This window comes from Anomaloglossus baeobatrachus, chromosome 4 (assembly GCF_048569485.1).
Source record: "Anomaloglossus baeobatrachus isolate aAnoBae1 chromosome 4, aAnoBae1.hap1, whole genome shotgun sequence".
In the NCBI taxonomy this organism is placed as follows: Eukaryota; Metazoa; Chordata; class Amphibia; order Anura; family Aromobatidae; genus Anomaloglossus; species Anomaloglossus baeobatrachus.
This window is the reverse complement of record NC_134356.1, coordinates 66,624,141-66,647,942: the sequence shown is the minus strand read 5'-3', so window position 1 is coordinate 66,647,942 and position 23,802 is coordinate 66,624,141. Positions and strand designations below refer to the sequence as shown.

Genomic DNA, 23,802 nt, shown 5'->3' with positions numbered 1-23,802 from the left:
CGGCAATTCTGGGCGGCTGCTGACTGATATTGTTAGGCTGGGGGGCTCCCCATAACGTGGAGCTCCCCATCCTGAGAATACCAGCCTTCAGCCGTATGGCTTTATCTGGCTGGCATTAAAATGGGGGGGACCGCACGCCGTTTTTTTTTAATTATTTATTAATTTATTTTACTGCACAGTATAGACACGCCCACCGGCTGCTGTGATTGGGTGCAGTGTGACACCTGTCACTCAGCGTGGGGGCGTGTCTCACTGCAACCAATCATAGGCACCGGTGGGCGGGGAAAGCAGGGAATAGGAGATTGTTTAATGAGCGGCCGGCTTTTTCAAAATAGTAAAAGCCGCCGGTCACCTCCACGCAGCTAATGAAGGGAATAGCGCGATCAGCTGCTGTCAGTCAGGTAACTCCCGGCCACCGCTGGATCCAGCGGTGCCGCGATTAACCTCAGTGACAGCAGCTGATCGCTATACTCACCTCAGTTGGTGCATGGAGCTGACTGGAGCGGCGGTGAGTAGCGCGATCAGCTGAGCTGTCACTGAGGTTACCCGCGGCCACCGCTGCATCCACCGCTGGATCCAGGTAACCTCAGTGACAGCTCAGCTGATCGCGCTACTCATCTCATTAGCTGCGTGGAGGTGACCGGAGCGGCGGTGTCTTCTGCAGCTCCTGTCACTTCCATGCAGCAGAGCTGGACGCGACGCTGGAGGACTGTGGAGTACGCCGGACATGGAGGGTTTGTCGGGGTTAATAAATTGGTAATGAGGGACTTTGTTAGTGTTTTTTATTTCTAATAAAGGATTTTTCGGGTGTGTGTGTTTTTTAACTGTAATTTACAGATTAATCATGGAAGGAATCTCGGGGAGACGCCTGACATGATTAATCTAGGATTTAGTGGCAGCTATGGGCTGCCATTAACTCCTTATTACCCCGATTTGCCAACGCACCAGGGTAAATCGGGAAGAGCCGGGTACAGCCCCAGAACTGTCGCATATAATGTATGCGGCAATTCTGGGCGGCTGCTGACTGATATTGTTAGGGTGGGGGGCTCCCCATAACGTGGAGCTCCCCATCCTGAGAATACCAGCCTTCAGCCGTATGGCTTTATCTGGCTGGTATTAAAATTGGGGGGACCGCATGCCGTTTTTTTTAATTATTTAATTATTTATTTCACTGCACAGTATACACACACCGGCTGCTGTGATTGGTTGCAGTGAGACAGCTGTCACTCAGTGTGGGAGCGTGTCTCACTGCAACCAATCATAGGCGCCGAAAAGCAGGACAGCAGGGAATAGGAGATTGATTAATGAGCGGCCGGCTTTTTCAAAAGAGGAAAAGCCACCGGAGTTTGAACAGCTGTGCAGCGCCGCGGCAGTGATCGGGGAACGGTAAGTAAGAGAGAGGGGGGGGAACTGACCGACAGACTGTGAGAGGGGGACAGACAAGACAGAGAGAGACAGACCGACGGACTGAGGGAGATAGAATAAAAAAAAAAAAATGACCGACATCGCTAGTAAAAAGCACAAAACGTGCGTTTTGGACATCGGAGTGCCACACAATGTTTTCATGTAAAATCTTTCATGTATTAATCTCAAAAAGTAACATACACCAGCTCTATCTCACTATTGAGTATGTGCCCTTAACATTTCCGCCATGAAAATTCATTTTGGTGTCATTTTGGAAGGTTTTCTGGTGAGTCCGTAAAAATGGCGTAAAACTCGGACAAAATTGTTCACATCTGTGACTTTTGAGTGATAAATGCTTCAAGGGGTCTTCCCCATGCTGATGCCATGTCATTTGAGCACTCTTCTGAGACTTTTGTGACATTTTTAGGGTTTCTCCATGCTGCCGGGGGGTCATTTCACAAAAATACTCGGGTCTCCCATAGGATAACATTGGGCTCGGTGCTCGGGCCGAGTACACGAGTATCTTGGGAGGCTCGGCCCGAGCTTCGAGCACCCGAGCTTTTTAGTACTCGCTCATCACTATTAACAAGGTATCATGCAAAGCATGTGTATGTGCATGGTCTACCACCACCTGGGACTGTCAACTGGCATCAGCAACTACTATAAACTAGACCCCAAGCTAGCAACTATTAGTTATTACATGCCATATCCCTTTCCAGTACGCTAATATGGGCAACATGGCCACTTATTTGCTGAACAGTTTTAATAAATAGGGCATCAAAATTTTATCATGACTAGTAAGAAGCTAGTGACCTTTATTGCGTGAAGACACAGACCCTAGAGTTGAGCGAGTATCTAACTATTCGTACTCGCTATACTCATAACGGGTACTGACTACTACTCACGTATTTGTTCCGAATAGTGTGTGCAATGCAAGTCAATGGGGAAAAAGTCACAATGTAACAAGTAACCCGAATGCTGTACTATTCATCCGAGTAGCGAATAGTGCGGAATTTGGGTTACTCCTTACATTACGAGTATTCCCCATTGATTTGCATTTCACACGATATTTGGAACAAATGCGCGAGTAGTAGACAGTACTCGTTATGAGTACAGCGAGTACGAATAGTTAGATACTCTAGCAGATACCATTATAATTCCTGATTACTGTCATGTCGAATTCACTCGCCTACAAACTTTTCTCTTTGTGCATTACATGTATGAAAAAGGCTGCCTATGGTAATTTGCCCCACTATTCCAAATCTGCTTTCAAAATTTTTCTATCAGGCAGGGATTTTGAGTACACATGTTTATATTTATTTTTTTTTTACAGAAATTACGTAATACACATTTTAGTTTTTTTAATTAAAAAAAATTATTCGATTTTCTAGAATATTTAGCTACAAGCGCATCCTTTTTAGTCCTCAACAGTAGTCTGGGAGCATTTTTTGGCTTCATTTCCCTTTATAACGGCCTTCAAGTAGCGCAATGTCCTAATGAAATCGCTCCCCGTGCTCGTCACTGACATCTCTAAGGCTATCAGGGAAAAAAAGCTAAATGGGAGTCCAAGAAATATATCTTGAGAGACAGATTTCATCTCAATTCTCTGTAGTGTTGTAATAATTCGATCACAAGATCTCTATAGTTTGGTGTTTTATGGTTGCCAAGGAGGTTCACCTGTCATGAGTGTGTCACGGTTGACTTACAGTTCTGTGCTATCTGGCTGTAGAAGGTTGCACCATTTGAATATGCAAACTGTTCCCTGACATTCTATTCTTCCTGCTGTGGTGTACATGGTATTCTATGTATCTTCTCTTCTTTCCTTTTAGGACCCTGTGGGTATCCACACCTTTCAGATTCTAACCATCATCACTTTCTCTTGTTGTCCTTAAATACGCACATTTTCCCTTGGTGTTTGCTGGTGATAGAGTTATATTCCTATACAGGCCTTAGATGCAAGCAGTTGACCTGTATTCATCTGAAGAACATTGTTGTTTGTTGCAGTTCCTTTCCATGAGTTTTCTTGGTGATAAGTTATTCGTTCACTTCCCTCTGTTTGTGCTCCATGTGTTTTCTTTAGAGCTTAGTGGGGTTTACTAAGCGTTCATTCCATCCATTCCTTACGTGGGGTGCAGTTCAGGGTCAGCCAGGTATCCTGTTCAGCACATAGGTGTTGAACCTATCTAGGGTGGTCAGGGGAGCCATCGGCCAGTGGAAGGTTTTGTCAGGGATCACCTCTCCCCCTTCTCTAAACACAGAGTTTCCCTTCCCTATCCTTGTTGCCATAAGTGTGGTACTTCCCCATACCTAGCGTGACATCACCACTACATTTTTGAACAACTTCCACACAGATGCCTCAATCTCGCTTAGTTTTGTGTTAAAATCAGTGTCTTTCATAATTTCCCATATTTGTAGCACCTCGAAAATTCCTTCCTTGATCTTGGCCTCACTGATTTGTGGAAACTTGTTTCTGAAGTATGCAAATCCCTCACCATCATGATCCATCGCCTTGACAAAGTTCTTCATCAGCCCAAGTTTTATATGGAGTGGCAGAAAGAAAACGTTTTCCGGAGCTACCAGAGGCTTATGCAGGACATTCTTTTTTCCAGGAGTCAAACTGTTCTGTGGTGGCCACTGTTTTGTTGTGAACTGGTTGTTGTGGTCTCTGCTGTCCCATTCGCAGGGAAAACAACAAAACTTTGTATAACCAAGCTGCAACCCAAGAACCAAGTCTATTACCACAAATATTCCACTTGTAGTTTTTAGAATAGATTTTGACAGCAGAAGGCGCATATTTTCATGTTTCTATATGATATGGATTCATTGTAAATAAGCACCTGTATGTTGTCCCCCCCCCTCCTCATTGTAGATTGTAAGCTCTTACCAGCAGGGTTGTCCTTATTTTTGCCCTAATTATTGTATCTTCTATAACTGCTACTTGCTTGTATATGAACCTCTGAATTGTAAAGCGCTACGGAATATGTTGGTGCTATAGAAATAAAGATTATTAGGGATGATCGAATACTTTGATAATCCGGCTTTGCGAATAATTTCCGAATACCTTGCCACTATTCGACTATTCGATGCGCAATGTAAGTCTATGGGAAACCCGAATAACAACTATTGGGAACTATTCGGGCTTCCCATAGACTTACATTGCGCATCGAATAGTCGAATAGCGGCGAGGTATTCGGAAAATATTCGCAAAGCCGGATAATCGAAGTATTCGATCATCTCTAATTATTATTAAAAAGAGCAGAGGGCAGGAGGTTTCTGTAAATCCCATCCACTCGGCTTGTACTGTAAGAAGTTGCGGGTTTGACACAGTGAAAATACGCAGCGTCAGAAACTCAGGTGTGATCGTAATCCCTTCACTGGCTTCCCATCGCCCAACGACTCCAGTTCAAAACATTAACCATGACATACAAAGCCATGCACAACCTGTCTCCTCCCTACATCTGTGACCTAGTCTCCCGGTACCTACCTGCACGCAACCTCAGATCCTCACAAGTTCTCCTTCTCTGCCCCTCTCTTATCTCCTCTTCCCACAATCGCGTACAAGATTTCTCCCGTGCATCCCCCATACTCTGGAACGCTCTACCTCAGCACATCAGACTCTCCACTACCGTGGAAAGCTTCAAGAGGAACCTCTTCCAACAAGCCTACAACCTACAATAGCCCTCAGTCCAGTACACCACTGCACAACCAGCTCTGTCCTCACCTATTGTACCATCACCCATTCCCTGTAGACTGTAAGCCCTCGCGGGCAGGGTCCTCTCTCCTCCTGTACCAGTCTGTTTTGTACTGTTAATGATTGTTGTACGTATACCCTCTTTCACTTGTAAAGCGCCATGGAATAAATGGCACTATAATAATAATAATAATAATAATAAATAATATTACTTATAATAGAGATCATAAGGAGTAGACAGGTACGCCCAAAAGCGGGGGAACGACAAAATGACAATGGTAATTTCACTCAAGACCCACCTCTTCCAACAAGCCTACAACCTACAATAACCCTCAGTCCAGTAGACCACTGCGCAACCAGCTCTGTCCTCACCTATTGTACCATCACCCATTCCCTGTAGACTGTGAGCCCTCGCGGGCAGGGTCCTCTCTCCTCCTGTACCAGTCTGTTTTGTACTGTTAATGATTGTTGTACGTATACCCTCTTTCACTTGTAAAGCGCCATGGAATAAATGGCGCTATAATAATAATAAATAATAATAATAATAGCCTTACTGATCGTTCTGTGCACATCTGAAGTGCGGTCTGCCTGTCTAAACAAGATATCAAATGACTGGCAAACATGATCACGGTGGATTAACGCTGCCCATCGGCCGGCATACTTGCGCCTTTTAGTGTTTTATATGTTGGCACAGTATTATGTTGAACGGATGGTTCACACGTTGAGTGTTTGGTGAGTTTTCTACCTCAGTATTTGTATAGTATTCCGATCACATATATCACATGCCCGGGGCATTGCCACCGTATATTTATTCTGTGCTCGGCTTGGCAGGGGGGCATCGGACCGGCTCTCGCACGCTGGTCGTCGTGACAGCTCGGTGTCCCCTGCTTGGGAATTGAATACGGCTTGTATTGGAAGGAAGCCGGATCTGAGGGAAACGCAGGCAGCAGCTCCCTCTCTTATCAGCCAGTGGAAGTGCACAGGCTTGGACTGCGAGCTGCCAGCTCCTGTGTCTCTGCTCTCATACAGTCTTTGCATTTCTTATTTGCTTATTTATTAAGACGGCGGAATTCTAAATCCGAGAGCGTCATTGTGTTATTTAGCCGCCTTCTCCGAAACAATACGGATTAAAAGTAGGAAGCTGCTTTAACCCCTTGGCTGCTGTGAGTACATGTCCCTTTTTTTTTACATGAGATGGTATGTGTCTCCAAAGCATAGATTTTCTTTCCAGGCTTTCCTGATGTTGAGCTATTTACATGCAGAGGTAGCAGAGCCCGGGCTGTGTTGTGTGTGCATGATGATAACTGTGCTGCAGCAGATTGTCTTGCAGTCCTATGGGAAACCGTGAAGAGGGCAACCTGTACTGCATACTATCTCAGCCCTATGTCGCACAAACATATATATATATAGATATATATATATATTTTTTTTTTTTCTTTTTCCCCAATTATATAGCGCTATTAATGCCACAGCACTTTACATACATTGTTAACACTGTCACCATTGGGGCTCACAATCTAAATTCCCTATCACTATGTTTTTAGAGTCTGTGAAGAAACTCGTGAACCCGGAGGAAACACACACAAACACTGGGAGAACATACAAACTCCTTGCAGATATCCTTTGTGGGATGTACTACATCTACATTTAGTATATACTGCACCCAGGCTTCCAACAATTGCGATATATATGTACATGTAGCTGAGCTGGGGCTGTGTTGTGTGTGCCTTGTGATAATCCTGCTGCAGCAGATTGTCCTGCACTCCTATACCAAGCCATGAAGAGGGCAACATGCACTACAATGCCACCTGATTACCTCAGCTCTGCTGTCAGACAGACTCAAATCTACTACATCTACACTTAATATATACTGCACCCAGGCTTCCAAGAATTGCCATATATATGTACATGTAGCAGAGCTGGGGCTGCATTGTGTGATTGTGATAAATGGGCTGCAGCAGATTGTCCTGCACTCCTATAGCAAACTATGAAGAGGGCAACATGCACTACAATGCCACCTGATCAACTCAGCTCTGCTAAGCGTGACAATCTCAGATCTACCACATCTACACTTAGTATATACTGCACCCAGACTTCCAAAAAATTGCCATATATGTGTACATGTAGCAGAGCTGGGACTGTGTTGTGTGTGCACTGTAATAACTGTGCTGAAGCAGACTGTCCTGCACTCTATAGAAAACCATGAAGAGGGCAATATGCACTACAATGCCTTCTGACGACCTCAGCTCTGCTAAACTTGGCAAACTCAGATCTACTACATCTACACTTAGTATATACTGCACCCAGACTTCCAAGAATTGCCATATATAAGTACATGTAGCAGAGCTGGTGCTGCATTGTGTGCACATTGTGATAACTGTGCTGCAGCAGATTATCCTGCACTCTATAGCAAACCATGAAGAGGGCAACATGCACTACAATGCCACCTGACCACCTCAGCTCTGTTAAGCTTGACAAACTCAGATTTACTACATCTACACTTAGTATATACCGCACCCAGAGATGTAGCAGAGCTGGTGCTGTGTTGTGTGTGCATTGTGATAACTGGACTGCAGCAGATTGTCCTGCACTCCTATACCAAGCCATGAAGAGGGCAACATGCACTACAATGCCACCTGATCACCTCAGCTCTGCTAAGTGTGACAAACCCAGATCTATTACATCTACACTTAGTATATACTTTATCTAGACTTCCAACAATTCATATTTATTGAGTATTTAATATATACAATATTGTATTTGAACTGAAATGGTACAATCACATCCACAGTTAGGGTGGTAGGGATCTGTGCCCCTGCTGAATGGTTCGCAGTGGGGGAAGGGCATGTTTTATAAGAGCAGCAATGAGAAAAGACATTCACTGAGCCCAGGGCATCCGACAGGAATAAGTGTGAAGGAACCTTTCCTAACCACAGGTTTTCTATAAGCTTACATAAGCATTAATGACTATGAAATGTTACAATATGATCAGATGTGTAGAAAATCCCATTTTTATTTTAAAATATAAAAATCTCAAGTATTTTAAGGAATTTCATTTTAGTTTTCCTCCATTGTCCTAATGGAGGATTGAAAGCAGGATACTGGTATAATGAACGGTTCTGCTAGAAAATATCACAGAATATATATATATATATATATATGCGCGTGTGTGTTATATATATATATATATATATATATGACGCCTGTGTGTGTGTGTGTGTGTGTGTGTGTAACTGTTTATATATATATATATATATATATATATATATATATATATATATAATGTATATATATATATATATATATATATATATATATATATGTATATATATATATACACACACACTCTTTTTTATTTTATTATTTTATGTGAAATATATATACGGTACACATATATATATATATATATACCATATATATTTCACATAAAATAATAAAATAAAAAAGTGTGTGTGTATATATATATATATATATATATATATACACACACAGATACACATACAGTATATATACATACACTGTATATAGGCCCATGCGCTGGCAGTATGCAAAGTACCTGACATGGTTAGGACCTGGTTTTATATTTTTTATATTTATATATATTTTTCTATTCAGAGACATAAGGCGTTTTTCTCCGCGTTTCTGCAGCGTTTTTGGCTGCAGCGTTTTTGCGCTAAAATGCATGCGTTTTTGATTTCCAGCAAAGTCTATGGGAAAAGCAGAAATCCTGTCTGCACTTTGCTTTTTTTTCTGCAGCGTTTAATTTGCATATTTGTGGTCAAAAACCATGCTGAAAAAGAAGCAGCATGTCAGTTGTTTTTGCCATTTCTGCAGCGTTTCATTAACATTGGAGTCAATGAGAAATGGCAAAACGCAACCAAAAGCACAATTCCTGCGTTTTTCATGCTTTTTACCTGCTTTTCCACTGCGTTTTTGGCTAAAAAAACGCATGCTTTTCTGGCCAAAAATTAATGGTTTCTAATGTTCCTTTACACACACACAATAACCGAAAATTTAAATGTTAAAAAATATTATACTTTACCTATTTTTCTGTTAAAATGTGCATAACCACTATTATTTCATTAAAATTGATAATTTTCCATATAGCTTTATTAAAAGTTAATTTTATCCTTTTTTTTATCTTTTTTCATTCTTTTTGACTATTTCAACTTTATTTCTCAGTGTCTTGATCTACAAAACGCATCTGCAGAAACGCAGGTGAAAACGCAGGTAAAAAGCGCTGAAAACGCACTAAAAACGCGGTAAAAACGCATGCGTTTTTAGCGCTAAAAAATGGTCAAAAGCCATTTGGTCAAAAACCAAGGGAAGGAAAACATGCAGAATAAACTGCAGGTACTCCGACGCAACGTGCGCACATAGCCTTAAAGTAGTGCAGACCCCAAACAGAGCGAGTGTTCAGATTCTTACATCCTCATTGGGTCTCATTTGTTGTTTGCTATTTTATTTTTTTTATTTTTTTAAATCACTTTTTTATCTTTGGATTTTGCTGAGATTTGGGGGGGGTTGTGCCAAGTTCATGAATTTTGCACAAAATAAAAAAAATCTCTTTATTTTTGCCTTCAGCCCATTTTTTTTACTTTTTAGTAAAAAAAAAACACATGTTCTGCTAAAACGTTGCAAAATTCACTCCACGTTGGGGTCAGGAGTATATTTGCGATTTTTCCAAAATTGGCAAATGAAAACTTCTGGAATATCTTAATCTTCGCTCACCGTGGCGACCCGAAAGAGAAAAAAACATAAAGACCTAAAAAAGGTGCCAATGGAAAGAAGAATTTGGTGCAGAAAAAAGGTGCATCAAAAACGCGACAAAAAAAACAACGTGCAAAAGCAATAATAATTCTGGCCCATTATCTTTCTGAAAAAATGCTGATTTTATACTTCTCAATGTATTGGGAGAAATCCACAGCATGATCTGATATCTACATATCAGAAAAAGCCATGTACAGCATCAGCTACAGTATTTCTGGCAGTTCTATAGACAATGAATGATGTGAAGGCTGAGCTTCACGCATCTGCTCTATTCAAATGGGGCTTGTAGAACTTGGTTCCTGAGATCCAGAGCCCTATTCTCACAATTGGTGCAGTCAGATCCGAGCGATCAGCAGGTTATACCCTAAGGAGTTTGGATACCCTCTGATATACCGCAGCACAAATTTCTTTCCTGACTAGGTAGTTTGCAACATTTGGTCCATGAAGATACAATGTATCAGTTTGGAGTTCATCCTGTATAGAAAATGGCTTAGACTGGATTAGACTGCTTTCACACATCCGGTTTTTGCTGAGCGGCACAATACGGCGCTTTGCAGAAAAAACGCAACTGTTTTTTTTTTGCCGCTGGTTGCGTTTTTTCCCGCATAGACTTGCATTAGCGCTGTATTGTGCCGCATGGCCTTGCGTTGCTTCCGGTTTTTGCTGGATGCGGCATATTTAGCCCATGCGGCTGCCGGATGGAACGTTGCCTGGCACTTTTTTTGTGCGGCGAAAAAAACGCATCGCGCCAGTCCGGCGCGATGCGGCGCGATTTACAATGCAAGCCTATGGACACCGGATGCAGCGTCCTGCGGCAAAGACCGCATCCGGCCGCCGAATGCGGTTGTTTGCACTGCGCATGCTCAGTATCAAGCCGCATCCATCAAAAAACGGACGGGCCGCATGGAAAAACTTATGCAACAGATCTGGTTTTTCCACCGCATCCGTTGCATAGGTGTTTGAGCCGGATTGAGCGGCACTGCAAAAACCGGATGTGTGAAAGCAGCCTTAAGCGGGCTTTACACACTGCGATATTGGTCCCGATATCGCTAGTGTGGGTACCCGCTCCCATCTCTTGCGCGACACGGGCAAATCGCTGCCCGTGGCGCACAACATCGCCCAGACCCGTCACACGTACTTACCTGCCCGGCGACGTCGCTGTGACCGGCGAACCACCTCCTTTCTAAGGGGGCAGTCCGTGCGGCATCACAGCTGCGTCAGTGAACCGCCGCCCAATAGAAGCGGAGGGCCGGAGATGAGCGGGACGTAACATGCCGCCCACCTCCTTCCTTCCGCATTGCGGGCGGTAGGCAGGTAAGGAGAGCTTCCTCGTTCCTGCGGTGTCACACGGAGCGATGTGTGCTGCCGCAGGAACGAGGAACAACCTCGTTACTGCTGCAGTAACGATTTTTGAGAATGGACCCCCATGTCACCGATGAGCGATTTTGCACGTTTTTGCAACGATGCAAAATCGCTCATCGGTGTCACACGCAACGGCATCGCTAATGCGGCCGGATGTGCGTCACCAAATCCGTGACCCCAACGAGTTCGCATTAGCGATGTCGTAGCGTGTAAAGCCCCCTTTAGATTGCGATTACTTGAAACCAGGACCGAGTCTCTAGGGTTTTCAGATGTTTTAAATTTGCTTACAGGAATCAGAAATAATAATAATAATAACAATAATAATAATAATAACTTGAAAAAAATGCCAAATTTTTACATCTAGAACTTTTAGGGTACATCTTCAGAAAAGCTCTTTTAGATTTATTCTAAAACAGAAGCAACATCATGTAAACGTGCAGCGGATCTTATTTTCCGATATGATAAAGTTCTGTAACCACATAAAACTTGTATTAAATTAAAGAATACGAAAAGATCAACTTTATATGTGCAAGATCTGTCCGTGTTTTTCACTAGTTGTGCTCATACCTATAACATTTCTGTGATTTTTTTGCGGACTGAGCAGCCTGCGCAATATTGCGCAGACATGTCCAATATTGATCTGAGTGTCGGATCAAAATATAGGTCCATGAAAAAAATCGGATGCCCTCTGAGGGCGGTATTATTTTTATGGACTATTAGCAGGGTGAATACACATTTGTTTTCTTTTTCAAATATGAAAAAAACAAAACTAAAATCTGATGCAAATCACTGATGAAACTAGGTCTGTTTTTCTCATAGGTGAAAAAAACTGATGTGTGAATGACCCCTAAGGAGAGATGTCTTGTTCTTGCCTAAAATAATATATATAATCTTTATTCACTTATATAGCTCCATTAATTCCACAGCACTTTACGTACATTGCCAACACTGTCCCCATTGGGGCTCACAATCTAAATTCCCTATCTGTATGTCTTTGGAGTGTGGGAGGAAACCCACACGAACATGGGGAGAACATACAATCTCCTTGCAGGTGGTGTCCTTGGTGGAATTTTAACCCATGACCCCAGTGCTAACCACTGAGCCACTGTGCAATCCAACATTGACATAGACTGAAACTTTTAGCATATAACTTCCAGAAAGCACTGATAAGGCTATGTTCACACTTCCGTTGTTTAGGATCAGTCACAATCCGCCGCTCTGATAAACAACGAAATCCGTTTGGCGGATTCCCATAGACTTGTATGAGCGTCGGATTGTGACTGATGACCCTGCGTTGCATCCGCCGTGCTGCGCATCAGCCATTTACTGACTGACCGTCGGGCGGGAGGGACGCAGCATGCAACGTTTTTTGTTGCAGCAAAAAAACGCACACCCTGCAGGATTCCGTTGGAATCCATCAGGAGGCATAATGTAAGTCTATGGTGCAGCATTCCGTTATCTTGCGTCAAGTGACGGATTCCAGTGCAGGAATCCATCACGTTTTACTGAGCATGTCCAGCAGAACGACCGAAATCATGTAAAATCAGTTCCTCTCTCTCTTACTTTCTCCCCTCGCCCCCACACGCAGGTTTTAAACTGAAATCATTGCACCAACGGAATCCATTCTTTGTGAACAATTCCATACATTTCTTGTCACACGTTGTACAACGCATTAGTCCCATGCGTCAAGCAACGCATGCGACTGATGCAAAACAACGGAAATGTGAACATAGCCTAAAGGTCCAGTCACACATAACGAGATCGTGAATGAGATCGCTACTACGTCACAGTTTCCGGATCGTTGCTGAGTCGTTGGTGAAATCGTATGTGAGGGGTCACACACACCGACTTTAGGAACGAGCATGCGATCTTGTAAATCGTTGGGACCCTGTCACACAAGGGGGACGCAACTACACGCCACTCATCTAGGTCGTTAACCAAATCGTTAGCTAGGTGTCAAACATACAGATCCTTCCTGCCCAGCAGGACTCCAACGAGCCAAAAATGGCCCAGGACATTCAGCATCGACCAACGATTTCACAGCAGGGGGCGGATCGTTGGTACATGTCAAACACGACGAGATCGCTAGTGAAGTCGTTGCGTCACAGAAACTGTGACGTAGCAACGATCTCGTTCACGATCTCGTTATGTGTGAAGTGGCCTTAAGTCGCACCGGTCAGGATATTTTCGGAGTTGTCATTCCACAGCATCTAGCATCTTAAGGTACCGTCACACTAAGCAACTTACCAGCGATCCCAACAACGATAGGGATCGCTGGTAAGTTGCTAGGAGGTTGCTGGTGAGATGTCACACTGCGACGCTCCAGCGATCCCACCAGCAACCTGACCTGGCAGGGATCGCTGGAGCGTGGCTACACGAGTTGCTGGTGAGCTCACCAGCAACCAGTGACCAGCCCCCAGCGCCGCGTGGAAGATGCTGCGCTTGGTAACTAAGGTAAATATCGGTAACCAACCCGATATTTACCTTGGTTACCACCGCACGGAGCTACACGTGCAGAGAGCAGGGAGCAGCGCACACTGAGCGCTGGCTCCTTGCTCTCCTAGCTACAGCACACATCGGGTTAATTACCCGATGTGTGCTGCAGCTACATGTGCACAGAGCAGGGAGCAGCGCACACTGAGCGCTGGCTCCCTGCTCTCCTACTTACAGCACACATGGGGTTAATTACCTGATGTGTGCTGCAGCTACATGTGCACAGAGCAGGGAGCAGCGCACAATGCTTAGCACTGGCTCCCTGCTCTCCTACTTACAGCACACATCGGGTTAATTACCCGATGTGTGCTGCAGCTACATGTGCACAGAGCAGGGAGCAGCGCACAATGCTTAGCACTGGCTCCCTGCTCTCCTACTTACAGCACACATCAGGTTAATTACCCGATGTGTGCTGTAGCTACATGTGCACAGAGCAGGAGCCGCCACTGGCAGTGAGAGCGGCGGAGGCTGGTAACAAAGGTAAATATCGGGTAACCAAGGACAGGGCTTCTTGGTTACCCGATGTTTACATTGGTTACCAGCCTCTGCAGAAGCCGGCTCCTGCTGCCTGCACATTTAGTTGTTGCTGTCTCGCTGTCACACACAGCGATCTGTGCTTCACAGCGGGACAGCAACAACTAAAAAATAGCCCAGGACATTCAGCAACAACCAACGACCTCACAGCAGGGGCCAGGTTGTTGCTGGATGTCACACACAGCAACATCGCTAGCAACGTCACAAAAGTTGTTCGTTAGCAGCGATGTTGCTAGCGATGTTGCTTAAGGCCCCGTCACACTAAGCAACATCGCTAGCAACATCGCTGCTAACGAACAACTTTTGTGACGTTGCTAGCGATGTTGCTGTGTGTGACATCCAGCAACAACCTGGCCCCTGCTGTGAGGTCGTTGGTTGTTGCTGAATGTTCTGGGCCATTTTTTAGTTGTTGCTGTCCCGCTGTGAAGCACAGATCGCTGTGTGTGACAGCGAGACAGCAACAACTAAATGTGCAGTGAGCAGGAGCCGGCTTCTGCGGAGGCTGGTAACCAATGTAAACATCGGGTAACCAAGAAGCCCTGTCCTTGGTTACCCGATATTTACCTTCGATACCAGCCTCCGCCGCTCTCACTGCCTGTGCTGCCGGCTCCTGCTCTGTGCACATGTAGCTGCAGGACACATCGGGTTAATTAACCTGATGTGTGCTGTAAGTAGGAAAGCAGGGAGCCAGCGCTAAGCAGTGTGCGCTGCTCCCTGCTCTGTGCACATGTAGCTACAGCACACATCGGGTAATTAACCCGATGTGTGCTGTAGCTAGGAGAGCAAGGAGCCAGCGCTCAGTGTGCGCTGCTCCCTGCTCTCTGCACGTGTAGCTCCGTGCGGTGGTAACCAAGGTAAATATCGGGTTGGTTACCGATATTTACCTTAGTTACCAAGCGCAGCATCTTCCACGCGGCGCTGGGGGCTTGTCACTGGTTGCTGGTGAGCTCACCAGCAACTCGTGTAGCCACGCTCCAGCGATCCCTGCCAGGTCAGGTTGCTGGTGGGATCGCTGGAGCGTCGCAGTGTGACATCTCACCAGCAACCTCCTAGCAACTTACCAGCGATCCCTATCGTTGTTGGGATCGCTGGTAAGTTGCTTAGTGTGACGGTACCTTTAGTGTGACGGGGCCTTTAGACAAAGTAGTCCCATTGAGATGCAGTACAGTCATCAGACGTCTAGCCTTAAATGGCTGATAACAGGGAACAATAGACTGCAACCAAGTGCACAGAAAATAAAGATAAGACCGTCCTTGTTGCTTTAAAAGGCTTTATGTGCTTTTGTGCTTGAATCCCTGCAGCAAACTGTCTTTGAATAATGTATTTAAATGTTGGCAGCGAGGATGTTTGTTGCACTAATGGAAGCATAATCACAGCCTCCCCTTCAGCCAATCGCCTCTTGTTCCTTATTGTGATCTGGGTCAAGACAGGAGATCCTAGGGCTGCAGAGCGTTTTATATGCAGACCTTGGTGAGCATTAATCTGGCAAGAAGATGAGGTGCCAATCAAGTGACCCAGAAGATGCTCAGCTGAGGTGTCTCCATTGCACGCCTCACTCCGGGCAGGTGGAATTTTAAAGCCTTCATATATATTTTGCACATGTATAAGGTGACCAGACTTCCCATCGCTGGATGCTTATTAAAAATGCATGTCATGGAACTATATTGATGCCAAATGCAGGTCTACGGAATAAAAATTTCATGAGTGCCCTGCTTAAAAATGAGGTCTGGTCACCTTATACCACATATAGTATGGATATGGTACGGTGTCTTCTAATGACCTTATGTCTAGGTCAGTAAAACATATTCCAGTATGCCTGCTGTCACGTTTCCTCTGCCGGAGCCATCAGCAACTTTTCACACGTTCACAGCATAGATAGCAGAACTAAAAAAAACTTCCTTGTTCAAGTTCTTCTCACAGTCATCCAAACTTCCAGAATATTTTGGGAAGTTTGTCCTGAGAGAGTCAGAATAAAAGGATGTGAGGCATCTGCGCTATCTTATCTGACCTCTGATGGTGCCTGGCGGTGGATGGGATTGTAGTAAGTTCCATGTACAGATTGATTAATGGATTTTCTGATGTAAAGGGGAAAACTTTTTTCCTTACTGGCTCAGTCTCCATAAAGAAAAGATTTCCCCTTAGACCCCACTATAGCTTCTTATACAGCCAAATCAGATCTCATACTTTGCACTAATGAGGGGCAATCACCCCAAAGCACCGTGTCTGCAAATTGAGGTTCCGATCTGGCATAAATTCTAAGTCATATGAAAAGGCTCGTTAAAGAGCCACTTTTGACTTTTAGGATTGCCACTTCCAATAGGTGGCACCAGAGTTCGTCTACTTCAGTGGTTCCCAAACTCCATTCCTCACGACCCCCAACGGGTCATGTTTTCAGGATTTCCTTAATATAGCACAGGTGATGTCTTGATAATGATTCCATCACCTGTTCAATAGTAAGGAAATCCTGAAAACATGACTTGTTGGGGGTCGTGAGGACTGGAGTTTGGGAAACCCTGGTCTACTTCCTCCCTGAAGAGATATTCTTGTGCACAGAAACTGAAAAATAGCGTGTTTTGAGTAGTTCAAAAACAAAACAGTTTTTCCAACTGAAGCAACTTCAGGAAATGCTTTCTTGAAGTTTTTTGGAGCAATTTTTCTTGTCCTGAAGCACTTTATGAAACCTCTTCAATTGACAGTGCCTAGTTTTAAGAAAATTTCTGTCACGGGGGTGTATGGACGGAACAGAGGCTCCTAAGCTGACCTTAAGACTGGGGCCTCTGCGCTGTCCATCATCTTGAAGGTAGACTTGATGGTAGCCAGGTTCAAACCTCCAACGTGGCCCTGTCTCTAAGCACTTTTACTACTTCCCTCCACCCAAGGAGCGGGCCGGAAACCCAGTTACCAAAGCCACACAGATAATCACAGACAAGGGTAAACGAAAACTTGTGCATACTGCACTTAAACACAAAGAGGGGACAATATGTGAATTGGGGAGTAACGCAAAAGGGGTAGGAGATAAGTTCAACATTGGAAAACTCACACACAATGCAAAACTGCAACTTATATATCACCATGTAACTGGATAACCACAGGAACCATGAAGCAAAGCTATATCTGGCACTCATTCCCAGAGTTCAGAAGCTTATAAAGGGTGAGGGCAGTTTGTGGTGATCAGCAGCCTGAAGGATTAATCCCTGCTGTACTGGATAGCAGTGAAACCAGAACCACCTGACACCTATGACAGGCTGTGCAACTAAGTGATCCCAGGCTGTTTGTCAGACTCTGCATTGTGAACAGAGTCCGACACTGCCATGATACCCAGCGAGTGCAATGCTGAACACTGCATGACAATTTCATCAGGAACCCTTTCAAAGAAGTGATTGCTACCTTTTTTTCACCAGACATTTTTAAAATGTCTTGAAAGAACATTTCATTAGAAATGAATTTGAAGAGCATTTTAGGAGGATTTTGGAATGGATCTGCTGCTAAAAAACTTTTGTGTGAGCATTTGTGTTTGTACATCAGCCTTCACATTCCAGTTTTTCATATGTGTAGGTAGACCTAGGAAGATTTCTTGGAAAAGCAACCCTTAAAAATTACTAAAAAATTGCATAGAGTGTCTCTCGCTTTGGGGGACCTGTTCAGTCCGGCATTACGCAGCAAAACTGGGGTTCAGAATTAACTAAACTGGGGCGATCGAGATCTGTAAGGAACCTAAATACTTACTACCAGGTCAAAGCCAATTTCTGGGTTTTCGTGTAGGGGACATCTCGTCATCTACTGATTGTCAAGTGACCCTTCTAACTAAGAGTTATACAAAACAGATAAAACTTTGATTATGAATGAGGTCGTAAGGTACCGTCATACTAAACAACTTACCAGCGATCCCAACAACGATACAACCTGATAGGGATCGCTGGTAAGTTGCTAGGAGGTTGCTGGTGAGAGGTCACACAGTCAGACGCTCCAGCGATACCACCAGCAACCTGACCTGGCATGGATCGCTGGAGCATCGCTACACGGGTTGCTGGTGAGCTGTCACCAGCAACCAGTGACCAGCCCCCAGCCAGCAGCAACGCACTGAAGCGATACTGTGCTTGGTAACTAAGGTAAATATCGGGTAACCAACCCGATATTTACCTTGGTTACCAGCGCACGCAGCTACACGTGCAGAGAGCAGGGAGCAGCGCACACTGCTTAGCGCTGGCTCCCTGCTCTCCTAGTTACAGCACACATGGGGTTAATTACCCGATGTGTACTCTGCTACACGTGCAAGGAGCAGGAGGTGGCACTGACAGTGAGAGCGGCGGAGGCTGGTAACGAAGGTAAATATCGGGTAACCAAGGACAGGGCTTCTTGGTTACCCGATGTTTACCGTGGTTACCAGCCTCCGCAAAAGCCGGCTCCTGCTGCCTGCACATTTAAGTCCCCTTTACACACTGAGACTTTCTAGCGATACATGCTGCACAGCAGGAAACAAAGGACCAAAGAATGGTCCTGAACGATTTGTAGCGATCACAACTTCACAGCAGGGGCCAGGTCGCTGATGTGTTTCACACACTGCAATGTCGCTGGAGAGGTCGCTATTACGTCACAAAACCGGTGACGTTACAGCGATGTCGTTTGCGATGTTGCAGTGTGTAAAGCTACCTTAAAGAAAAACCTAACACCCATTGATACGTCATCAATGTGCTACTGAAGTCCAAAACCTGCCCCCACCCTCAACCATTTGGTGTTTTATTATTAGGCTTCGCTCACATCTACATATAAGAAATTGGTCCAACTTTCATCCAGAAAATTTGTATGAGTGAAATTTGTTTAATAGTTGATATATCATGCTAGTGCTTAGGATCCATATGCTGTGAGGTTTTTTTTCTCTATTATTAGCTATTATTATTAGCTATTATTCTGCAATAATACAGGGTTATACGCTACAGAATAGTGATGTACCTGTAAAAATCGGACGACATATGCATGGTCCATATGACATCCATTTTTTCTCGCATCCATTGACTTTCCAATATATGTGGCCATCTTATCCTTAAACCGAAAACAGCTGATGAAAAATTTGCACTCAGGCTATGTGCACATGTTGCTTTTTTTTCAGCGCAGAAAAAAACGCACCCTCTGGCAGAGGGGAGAATTGTAAACAATGCTTTTTGAGAAAAACGCATCGAAAACGCATGCGTTTTTCATGTGTTTTTCATGCATTTTTCATGCGTTTTTTTAGGTGCGTTTTTTAAGACTTGTCAGTGTTAATAAAGTTGGTTGAACACAGACCTTTGGAAAAAAAAACCTGTGATGTCATTTCCTTCCCCTCCACATTCTGTTGGGATAAATGGGAGGGCTTGGAATGGAAGGAGCACCATTTGAATTTTGGAAAAGTTGAAATAAACTTCGCGCACCATGTCACATTAGCAGGGCCCCTTGGGTACCTATACATCAGAAAACCCCCACAAGTGACCCCATTTTGGAGTCTGCACCCCTCAAGGATTTTATTCAGGAGTATATTAAGCATTTTGAATCCACAGCTACTTCACCCAAAATGTTGCTGTAGCAACAATATTCTCACTTTTAGGCTATGTGGCCGTGACCCAGCGACACGGCGTCTAGTACACAGTGTCAGCCTATCTGCAGAGATGTGAGTTTTGTCCACGGGAGAACGCAGCTGGCCATGCCCACGATTTGGGTTCAGGCTGCTGTGGACTTTAGCTCTATTCTACCTGCAGAGAACACTCTTGTCTCCACAGCATAAATTGACATGCTGAGGCTCGGGAAGCCACGCTACCGGTCAGTTTATGCTGCGGAGAAAAGAAGCACAGTGGGCACGGGATCTCCAAAAATCCTTCCACTGTGCTTCTACTGCACAACGCAGCGTTATGGACGCAGGGAAAACACTCAGCGCCCATAACGCTGCAAACCCTGATTGTGGGCACACAGCCAAAAAAGCGTCAATGGATTAATGGATGTCAAATATATATAACGTCCCACCCCCGCCTGCATATTCTAAGCTGGCACCTTTAGTACCTTTCATGTGGCACTAAAGGGTGCCTAGCGTAGTATTTATCCAAAAAAAAAACAATGAAAAAAATGGCGTGGGGTCCCCCCTATTTTTGATACCCAGTCAGGGTAAAGCAGACAGCTGTAGCCTGCAAACCACAGCTGGCAGCTTCATCTTGTCTGGTGATCAATTTGGAGGGCTCCCCAGGCTTTTGTTTTTAATTTATAAATTGTATAAATTGTATAACATTGGTGCGAGTGCAATCTGATTTTTTTTATTGGATTGCACTCAGCGTATTTTTATACAGATGTGAACAAAACCTTATTCCAATAGTTTTCTAATAACATATATGACAAATATGAGCAAATTCATACATGGCAGACATATTATAAAAAATTGGCACTGAAAAAATCTATTACTTATGAATGGGTTTAATATTACAGCACGTGCGTTGATTTTTGCATGTTCTATTTAGATGAATGAGACAGAGGCAGAATTTTTATAGTTATATCTACCTAAATATACAATATTGAAAATATTTACTTTCTCTGTCTACTTATTCAGTCGTTGTGTCATTCTTCACTGCATACGTGAATTCTATTCATGAGCTTTTTTCATAGTAATAGTTATTTTCTCTCTCTCATGAACCTATATTAATTGATATTGCTAAACAGATAGGTAAATGTATAGATAGGTGGATGACCATCAGTTATTTTGTCTAGAATACTGCAAGTCCCCCATATTGATTGCTGAAAGAGAAATCACAAAATCAGCAAACAACTCGGTACGCTCTCATATTAATGGGGTGTATGTAATGAGACAATGCCTTTCATTATATGCTATGATATCCAAACCTGAAAGTTTTGGGAGAAGTCAGCGGCCATATAAAAAGGCATTTTCACATTTTTAATGCTGTCATTATTAGGGGTACTATTTTTTTGATGATTAATTATTTAAAAGGTGGCAATCATTAAACTATATACATATTGTGTGTGTGTGTGTATATATACAATATATATATATATACACTGTATATACGGTATACAGTATATCTAAGTATATATAGATATACATTATCAATGAAAAATGTATTTATTGATATATATATATATATATATATATATATATCACAGTTCAGACCAAAAGTTTGGACACACCTCCTCATTCAAAGAGTTTTCTTTATTTTCATGACTCTAAAAATTGTAGATTCACATTGAAGGCATCAAAGCTATGAATTAAAACATGTGGAATGAAATACTTAACAAAGTGTGAAACAACTGAAAATATGTCTTATATTCTAGGTTCTTCAAAGTAGCCACCTTTTGCTTTCATTACTGCTTTGCACACTCTTGGCATTCTCTTGATGAGCTTCAAGAGGTAGTCTCCGGAAATGGTTTTCCAACAGACTTGAAGGAGTTCCCAGAGATGCTTAGCACTTGTTGGCCCTTTTGCCTTCACTCTGCGGTCCAGCTCACCCCAAACCATCTCGATTGGGTTCAGGTCTGGTGACTGTGGAGGCCAGGTCATCTGGCGTAGCACCCCATCACTCTCCTCCTTAGTTAAATAACCCTTACACAGCCTGGAGGTGTGTTTGAGGTCATTGTCCTGTCTAAAAATAAATAATGGTCCAACTAAACGCAAACCAGATTGAATAGCATGTCGTTGCAAGATGCTGTGATAGGCATGCTGGTTCAGTATGCCTTCAATTTTGAATAAATCCCCAACAGTGTCACCAGCAAAGCACCCCCACACCATCACACCTCCTCCTCCATGCTTCACGGTGGGAACCAGGCATGTAGAGTCCATCCGTTCACCTTTTCTACAAAGACACGGTGGTTGGATCCAAAGATCTCAAATTTGGACTCATCAGACCAAAGCACAGATTTCCACTGGTCTAATGTCCATTCCTTGTGTTCTTTAGCCCAAACAAGTCTCTTCTGCTTGTTGCCTGTCCTTAGCAGTGGTTTCCTAGCAGCTATTTTACCATGAAGGCTGCTGCACAAAGTCTCCTCTTAACAGTTGTTCTAGAGATGAGAAGGTGTGTCCAAACCTTTGGTCTGTACTGTATATATATATATACTATTATATGGGATTCTAAGTGTTGCTGATGTGTGGGAATCCACTGTTCGTGGAAGCCTGACAGCTGTTATTAGAGTTAGTGCAAGCACTGCTTTTATTAAATCTCAGGGGTTTCCCTTTAACAACTGTACAGGGATCTGGACTTACACGTGATCTCTCGGTTAGGGCCACAAAGTCAGATTCTAACCGGTGGAACAAGCTGGCAGCAAGAAAATTCATAACATTGGGTTGATATCAAGAGATCACATTAGGGAAAAAATTAAAAAGTAAGTAGGTGGTCAGAATGCGAGAACAGTTAATAAAATGTGATATCAGGAGACAAAACAGGAGGAAGAACTAGGGCTACAGACCAGGTAAGCAGAACTTATTGACTAGCAGTGAAAGTTAGAGGTTCAGGGGTTTAAATGGTATAGAAATCCAACTCAGGACTCTTAGGATGGAGTAATCAAAACCAGACAAGAATTAACATCATAACTTGCTGCTTTTGTAGAACCAAAAGTCCCAGAAATACAGGACTGTCAGTCACGTGTCGCTTGTGACAAAGCAAAAACAAAGAGGACAGAAACCGACACAGATGTTAAAGTTGTATTGGCTTCAATAATAAGAATATGAGTCTGTACACTCAGTCTCACAGACCATTAAATGGACCCATAGACTTACTATTGAGCCTGTACACCACTCTGTGCTCATACAGGAGCATCATGCTTCAAAGAAGTGTTTAAACTATTCATCAAGGGTGTCAATATGTGATACTTACTGTTCACTAACGCATTTCAGTCCCAATAATATCCATTTTTTAAAAAATATATATCTTTAAAGTGGTCGGAGTACTGTTTTTTTAACACACATATGCAAATCCTCTGCATAACTAGTTTGAAAATAAACATTTTGTCTACCTGCAATTTCCACTAGAGGGCGCCAAGTGCAAACTAGTTATACATTGAACTAAATAATAAATCAGTATTCAGTAAGCTCCCTCTAGTGGTGACTGCAGGCTGCCAGAATGGTGATATTTTAATTCAGGGTATTTGGAGCTTCTTATAAAGTTATATCATGCATTTAATTAAGATAAAATTCTGGACCTGTTTGGATTTAAAGTTGACTAGTTAAATTAACTAAAAGTTACTAAAAAGTTTATTTTAGAGTAGAAGACTAAATATTGCCCATGTGTCATAGGCCATAATGTTATATTCCTCTCTGTCATTTAGAAATCTGTTCCATAGCTCTGTACATTCAGGGAGGCTACACAAGGAGTCACACCACCTCATTTACATTGTCATGAATATGAAATATGGGGACAAGTAGTTTTATAATGAAAGCTATCCTCTGGATAACGTGGAATTAGATGTGAAATGTCACATGAATTATTAGCCAGATGTTCCAGGAGTCAGGTACACAGTGAGGCACAGATGTATACGACATCAGGTCTTTTTTTAAAGGCGACCGGAACAATGGGCGTAAATCAGAT

General features: G+C 43.4%; 1 protein-coding gene across 1 annotated transcript in view; it reads left to right on the top strand.

Moving 5' to 3' along the window:
• Positions 1 to 6,183: 6,183 nt before the first annotated feature.
• The window catches only part of PCDH1 (protocadherin 1), a 282,450-nt gene continuing 264,831 nt past the window's right edge, over positions 6,184 to 23,802 (top strand). The window contains exon 1 of the mRNA XM_075344388.1: positions 6,184 to 6,258. The gene's annotated coding sequence lies outside the window, so the exon portion shown is untranslated. The remainder of the gene's footprint in view (positions 6,259 to 23,802) is intronic.